This window comes from Pseudorasbora parva, chromosome 17 (assembly GCF_024679245.1).
Source record: "Pseudorasbora parva isolate DD20220531a chromosome 17, ASM2467924v1, whole genome shotgun sequence".
Taxonomy (NCBI): Eukaryota; Metazoa; Chordata; class Actinopteri; order Cypriniformes; family Gobionidae; genus Pseudorasbora; species Pseudorasbora parva.
In genome coordinates, this window is record NC_090188.1 from 3,069,852 (window position 1) to 3,075,836 (window position 5,985).

Here is a 5,985-nt window from a genome sequence, read left to right on the forward strand (position 1 = left end):
ATGTTTGGTGTGTATTTGATTTTCATATTTGTTAACTGTTCTGTACGGTAAAGAAATTATCAATAGTGAATTTATAAATATCAAATAGAAATATTTTGACAGAAGTCATTTTATGTGTTTTCAGAATAGCGTTTTTGGATTGGATTGGTTTTTGAAAACACACGAAATGGAAGAACGGGGACAGAAAAACGTGGCTTCAGTGTCAAAGGAAGGTGACAAAAGGCCAAAATAACCAATTTTGCTCTCTTTCTTTTCGTTCTTCTCCTCTTCACCTCCTGCTCATTAATGTTATGGCTTCCATTACTCAAACTTGTTTAAATAAAAGCAAAAATGCTTACTTCTTTTGCACATGCGGGTTAGTTTGAAACCTCAAACAGTTCACACTGGAATCAGATTTAGACCACATTTTAAAAGGTAATGTGAACAGCCAAACAAAAAATCAGATCTGAGCAAAAAATCTGAATTGAGCACTAAGATTTGCAGTCCTAAGAGTTCCTTTCACTGGTTCACACTGCAGGCTAAAGTGACCCAAATCTGATTTTTTGGGGGTCAAGTGACCAGGTCAAACCTCTTCAGAGGTAGTGTGAACACTCAAATCTAACCCAGATCTGATTTTTTCCAATCAGATTTAGACCGCATACATATGTGGTCCTGAATCTGACCCAGATCTGATTTTTTCCAAAGCGGCCGCAGTGTGAACCACCAAGGTGGATTTGATGTGACTTTTACGTCAATCTATGTCGACATTTGTCACAATTATGCGCCGGCGAGTTAGCCGTAGACACAACAGACACAGACAGTAACATTAAAAACTTGACTAGATATGGAGAACAGCGATGGAGCGAGTCAGTGGAGGGAGAGCGAGGTGATAGGCCTAATTAATTTATGGGGAGATACTTTAATTAAAGCTACGCTAGAAGTATCCTACCATAACCGCTCTGTTTTTGAAAAAATAGCACACAAAATGGAAGAGTGGGGACACAGAAAAACGTGGCTTCAGTGCCAAAAGAATGTGGCAAAAGGCCAAAATAACCAATTTTGCTCTTTTTCTTTTCGTTCTTCTCCTCTTCAGCACATGCTCATTAATGTTATGGCTTCCATTACACAAACATTTTTGCTTACTTCCTCCATAACCTCCCGAACTTTAGTGCAACAGCGTGCTGCGTCTGATGTCATTGATATTGTTTTTTGCACTTGTGTGTTAGTTTGAAACCTCAAACAGTTCACACTGGAATCAGATATAGGCCACATTTTAAAAGGTAATGTGAACAGCCAAACAAAAAATCAGATTGAGCAAAAAAATCAGAATTGAGCATTAAGATTTGCGGTGTGAAAGGGGCCCTAAGGGGCCAAGCCCAAACCCTGAAAAACAACCCCACAACATAATCCCGCCTCCACCAAACTATACACTTGGCACAATGTTGTCAGGCAATTCCCGTTCTTCTGGCAACCGCCAAACCCAGACACATCCATGGGATTGTCAGACAGAGAAGCGTGATTGGTTGCTTCAGAGAACACGTCTCTCTGCTCTAGAGTCCAGTGCCCTACACCACTGCATGGCTGGACGATATGACGAGATATATAACACCGATACAAGTGATCACCCGGATTTAGACCTACCGATATTGTATTATATAAAGTGTTCACAGGCAAATTTGCTTAAAGCAGCACTTGGTAACTTTTGCTCTCGGGGTCCCCCTACAGTTGGGAAAAAATAATGTCCTCAACTACTGTCATAAGCTCTGTCCTCCTACAACAGGGGATGCCATCGCGCGTGCATTTGTTGACATGACAGCCCTGATAGCCCTGAACTAGTGATGCGCGGGTCGTCTCATAACCCGCGGACCCCGTATGTCTATTTAATGGTCGCGGGTGCGCGGCGGGTTGTAAAAATATATACAGTGGTGCGGGGCGGGCCAAATAACTTCATAAAAGCGTCCCGCGGGTCGGTGCAGCACTAACAGTTCCCCTGAACACTGCAGGAGGAGTTCACATGCAGGTGTTCTTCTGGCGGCGTGTGTGAAATGTCTTTATCCCAGGTACAGTCAGTGGCATGTTTCAGCATGTCATATGAATATAATTTTATGGGTTTTATTTTTTTCAAACGCCAAATAATCCCGATGCTCACATTTACAAGCCAGCGTCATTATAGTAGTATAGTATAGTAGTTAGCATTTTACAGAATCTATATAAAAACTTCAGTTCAATGTTTGAGTGGTCGGTAATCACCATAACAAGCAGGACAGCATCGGTCGGGCACGCCTCCTTCAGCTCACGCCGACGAGCAAACGCTGCTCACATGTTGATCCTCGTCCTGCCTTTAATCACAGCACTTTTTCGTTTCCTCTTATTGCTTCCCTCCAACAAAAATTTTCTTTCTTATTTGTCTCTGCTGCCTCGCACGTCCGAATTTAAGGAAGTGTGTGTGGTGAGGGAAGTGACGTATATGCCGTAAAGCAGTCGAATTTTGTAGTTCTTTTTGTTCTCGGGTTACTACCCGAAACCCGAAGTTTAAAAGTACGATTAAAAACTTTTATTCATTTAAAAACTCGATGTATCATCACAAGAGTCTTGAAAATATATTATGAAGGTTGAAAAGTTACCTGGTGCTGATTTAATGTATTTCTCCGTCGTCAAAATCAGGCACATAAAAATGTCAGGAAACACGATTTCTGGCTGTACGTCAATATCCATAGATCACTGGATCTTTGGTACGTTGTAAGGCAAGCGTTTTCAAACTTGGGTCTGAGGACCCCCAGGGAAAATTTCAGAGATTAAAAAAATTAAGCAAAAATTGATAAAATCTCCCAAACATTCGATTTGTTTCAGTTCTAAACGTTTCTATCCTTTCTTGCTGTATACATACTTTCCAGAATTGTATATGTCTGCTTTGTAACTTTCTAGAGAGTTTTTCTCACTATAGTTACAGTATACCTAATGCAGTATCTAAGCTGATTACATACATTTATTGTGAAAGTTCTTGTGAAGAACTGAATGTTCTTCAGGTTTATACTTCCAACATTTAAGAGTAGCCAATTTAAGTTTGGAGACAAATGTTGTTTTTCTAATGTCACACTTTGTTACTTATCTAACATTTTAAATGATTTTCATACATAAAAATAAATAGATGAATTTTAGGAAGGGGGTCCCTCATAAAAAGTTCATCATATTTGGGGGTACTTGGCATCATAAAGTTTGAAAACCTCTGTTCAAAGGAACAATATATATCAAGTCTAACCTTTAGTTTAAACTGATAATTGTTTGTTTTAATCACGTTTCCCCTAATAAATCCAGTTATGCAGCTGCTCATCTGCCGTCAGTGCATCCACTCCATAGAAGGTTACCCAACTCTACATCATCATAACACATTGAAATGCATGGATAAATGAAAAATGTAAATACTTAGACAAACTGAACATTTATGGTGCTTTTTTGTCCTTTCAGTTCATGGAAAAGAGCAGCATTAACATTCTTCAGAATTTCTCTGTTTATGTTCCAATGAAGAAAGAAAGTCATATTGATTAGGAACAACATAAAGGTGAGTAAATTATCACTAACAACATATTTTAACGAATTGAGCACATGGTCTGAAGCTCATGGCGCAGGTGCATTTAGGGCGAGTCCGAATCCACTTTTACTAGTTTAACGACGCAAAAAACGATCGGCGCTCGAGGCGCATGGTCCAAAAAGGTTGTCCCTCGTCTCTTAATGAGTCATGTGTGAGTTTTCGGCGTGACGTGCAATAAACCAATCAGAGTTTCATCTCCCGTTCCCTTTAAAAGCCAGTTGTGCTCACACCATGACAGATTCACTATTCACATTCGAGTGGAAAGACTAAATGCTTCTTGTAATAAAGTTCGTAGATGGGAAGGAAGGAGGCGGGAACCGGCGAACATTCAACAACTTTTATTAAATAACCAAAACGAAAGTAAACCGCGGGCAGCCCCTCACAGACGACTGCCCGCACACACATAAACAAACCATAAACAAAACTCAACGTAAAGTCCAGGCCTGGTCCTCTCTCGTCCTTGACTGGTGTCGCTCGTCCTTAAATGCCTCCGAGCTCCCTCATGAGAGGACTCGAGACCGGTGTGGCTCGCAGGTGATGCTCCTTCGCAATCACATCCCCGGTCTCACTCGCTCCTCCCGTGTCCCTCGCTCATTCACCTCGCCACACTTCTCCAGAGAGGAATTCTTTTATTTTTAATATTTGGCATGTGTGTGTTGCTGCGGGTCCTTTTAAATAATACAAAAATACTGCACTATTGACTTTAGAGCCGGTTTGTGTTGGTCAATGGTCAGTCGATTTCAGTTCCTCAAAATAAAAACACACCAACAATGCTCCTGAACACACCTGCTTTTCAGACCAGACGCCCATGGGTGAACAGATGCGCCAGTGGATTTGATATTTAAACAACGTGAGGCTGGACGTGGAAATGAGAACTAGCTGAAACTAGCAGAAAATCACTTGCGTTACACCGTGTGTATGATAGGGACCCAATTATCCATTAAAATTAGTAGCCCGGATTGTATAATATTTACTTATCATAGATTTGAGTTTATATATGAAGCTTTATTTTTCCAGAGAAAAACATGCCAAATGTACGTCACTGTGAGCCCAAGCGCTCTGTTGTACGTCTCAATGAATGAAGGCGTTTGACAAAACAACACTCTTTTATAATGGACAAGCAGATACAGTGTGCGTCCAAAGAAAAAGATATGAATGAGTATATTATTGGCAAAAACAACATTACTTCCATTGTTGTACTTCTATAGTAGAAAGCACATGCTGCTGCTTATTGTCAGACGTTTACACAGCATTATGTTTGTTATAACCTATAAAAACAGTCATTATTGTTTTATTTTGCTGAAATAATAATGCATGTAATCTGATCCTGGGGTTTCTGTCTCTGTGTCATTGAGCTTCACTGAAATTCAAAATGAAAGTCATTTTGATAATTTCTCTTTTATTAATGTAGAAAACAAAGTCGAACAAAGTCTTTCAAAGTGACACACGAGTGCAAAAGCTAACAAACTGTACAATCAAACACTAAAAATGTATTTATAAAAACAATGGACAACAATCCAACCCCTAATTCTGAACATTTCAAAATAAATACTTTTTATTGTCTTCATAAAATTATCATTCTGTTAATGCAGTTGTCTATAGAAAAATGTGTATCTCCAAAAATAGAAATTTTCCAATGGGAGAGCGTCAATAATGTTTCACAGTTCAGGCCAAGATTTGTTAAACAGGTTTGTGTCCCAGATCTGAACAGAGCTGAAATAAAGATGCTGATTTTGTTTATAGAGCAGCAAAACAAGGAATGTTAGCATACTTATCTAGTATACATAATATATTAATTCATATATTCTTAGACAGTGTAAAAATTGAACGCTATTATAAATGGACACTTTTTCAGTCCCATTCATTTTCTTTATAGGATGAAAAGACAAAGGTATAAGAAATTATACTAATTTAATGAGGCAATTAACTACTTTTCCCATAAGGCATTGCAAAAACAGATTTGCAATATAAAACTATTGACTTAAAGTTGACTTAAACACATTTTAGGTTTATATTTAAAGTAGTCTAAAAATAGTGCTGTCAAATCGATTAATCGCGTCCGAAATAAAAGTTTTCTACATAATATGTGTGTGTGTACTGTGTATAATTATTATGTATATAACAATACACACATACACACTTGAATGCATATTGTATTTATTATGCATAATATATTTAAGAAATATTTGCATGTTTAAACAGTATATATATATATATATATATATATATATATATATATATATATATATATATATATATATATATATATATATATATATATAATTTATTTTATATATAAATATTACACATTTTTATTAAATATATATACATGCATGTGTGTGTATTTTGATATACATAATAATTATACACAGTACACACACATAAATTATGTAAACAAACTTTTTTGGGATGCGATT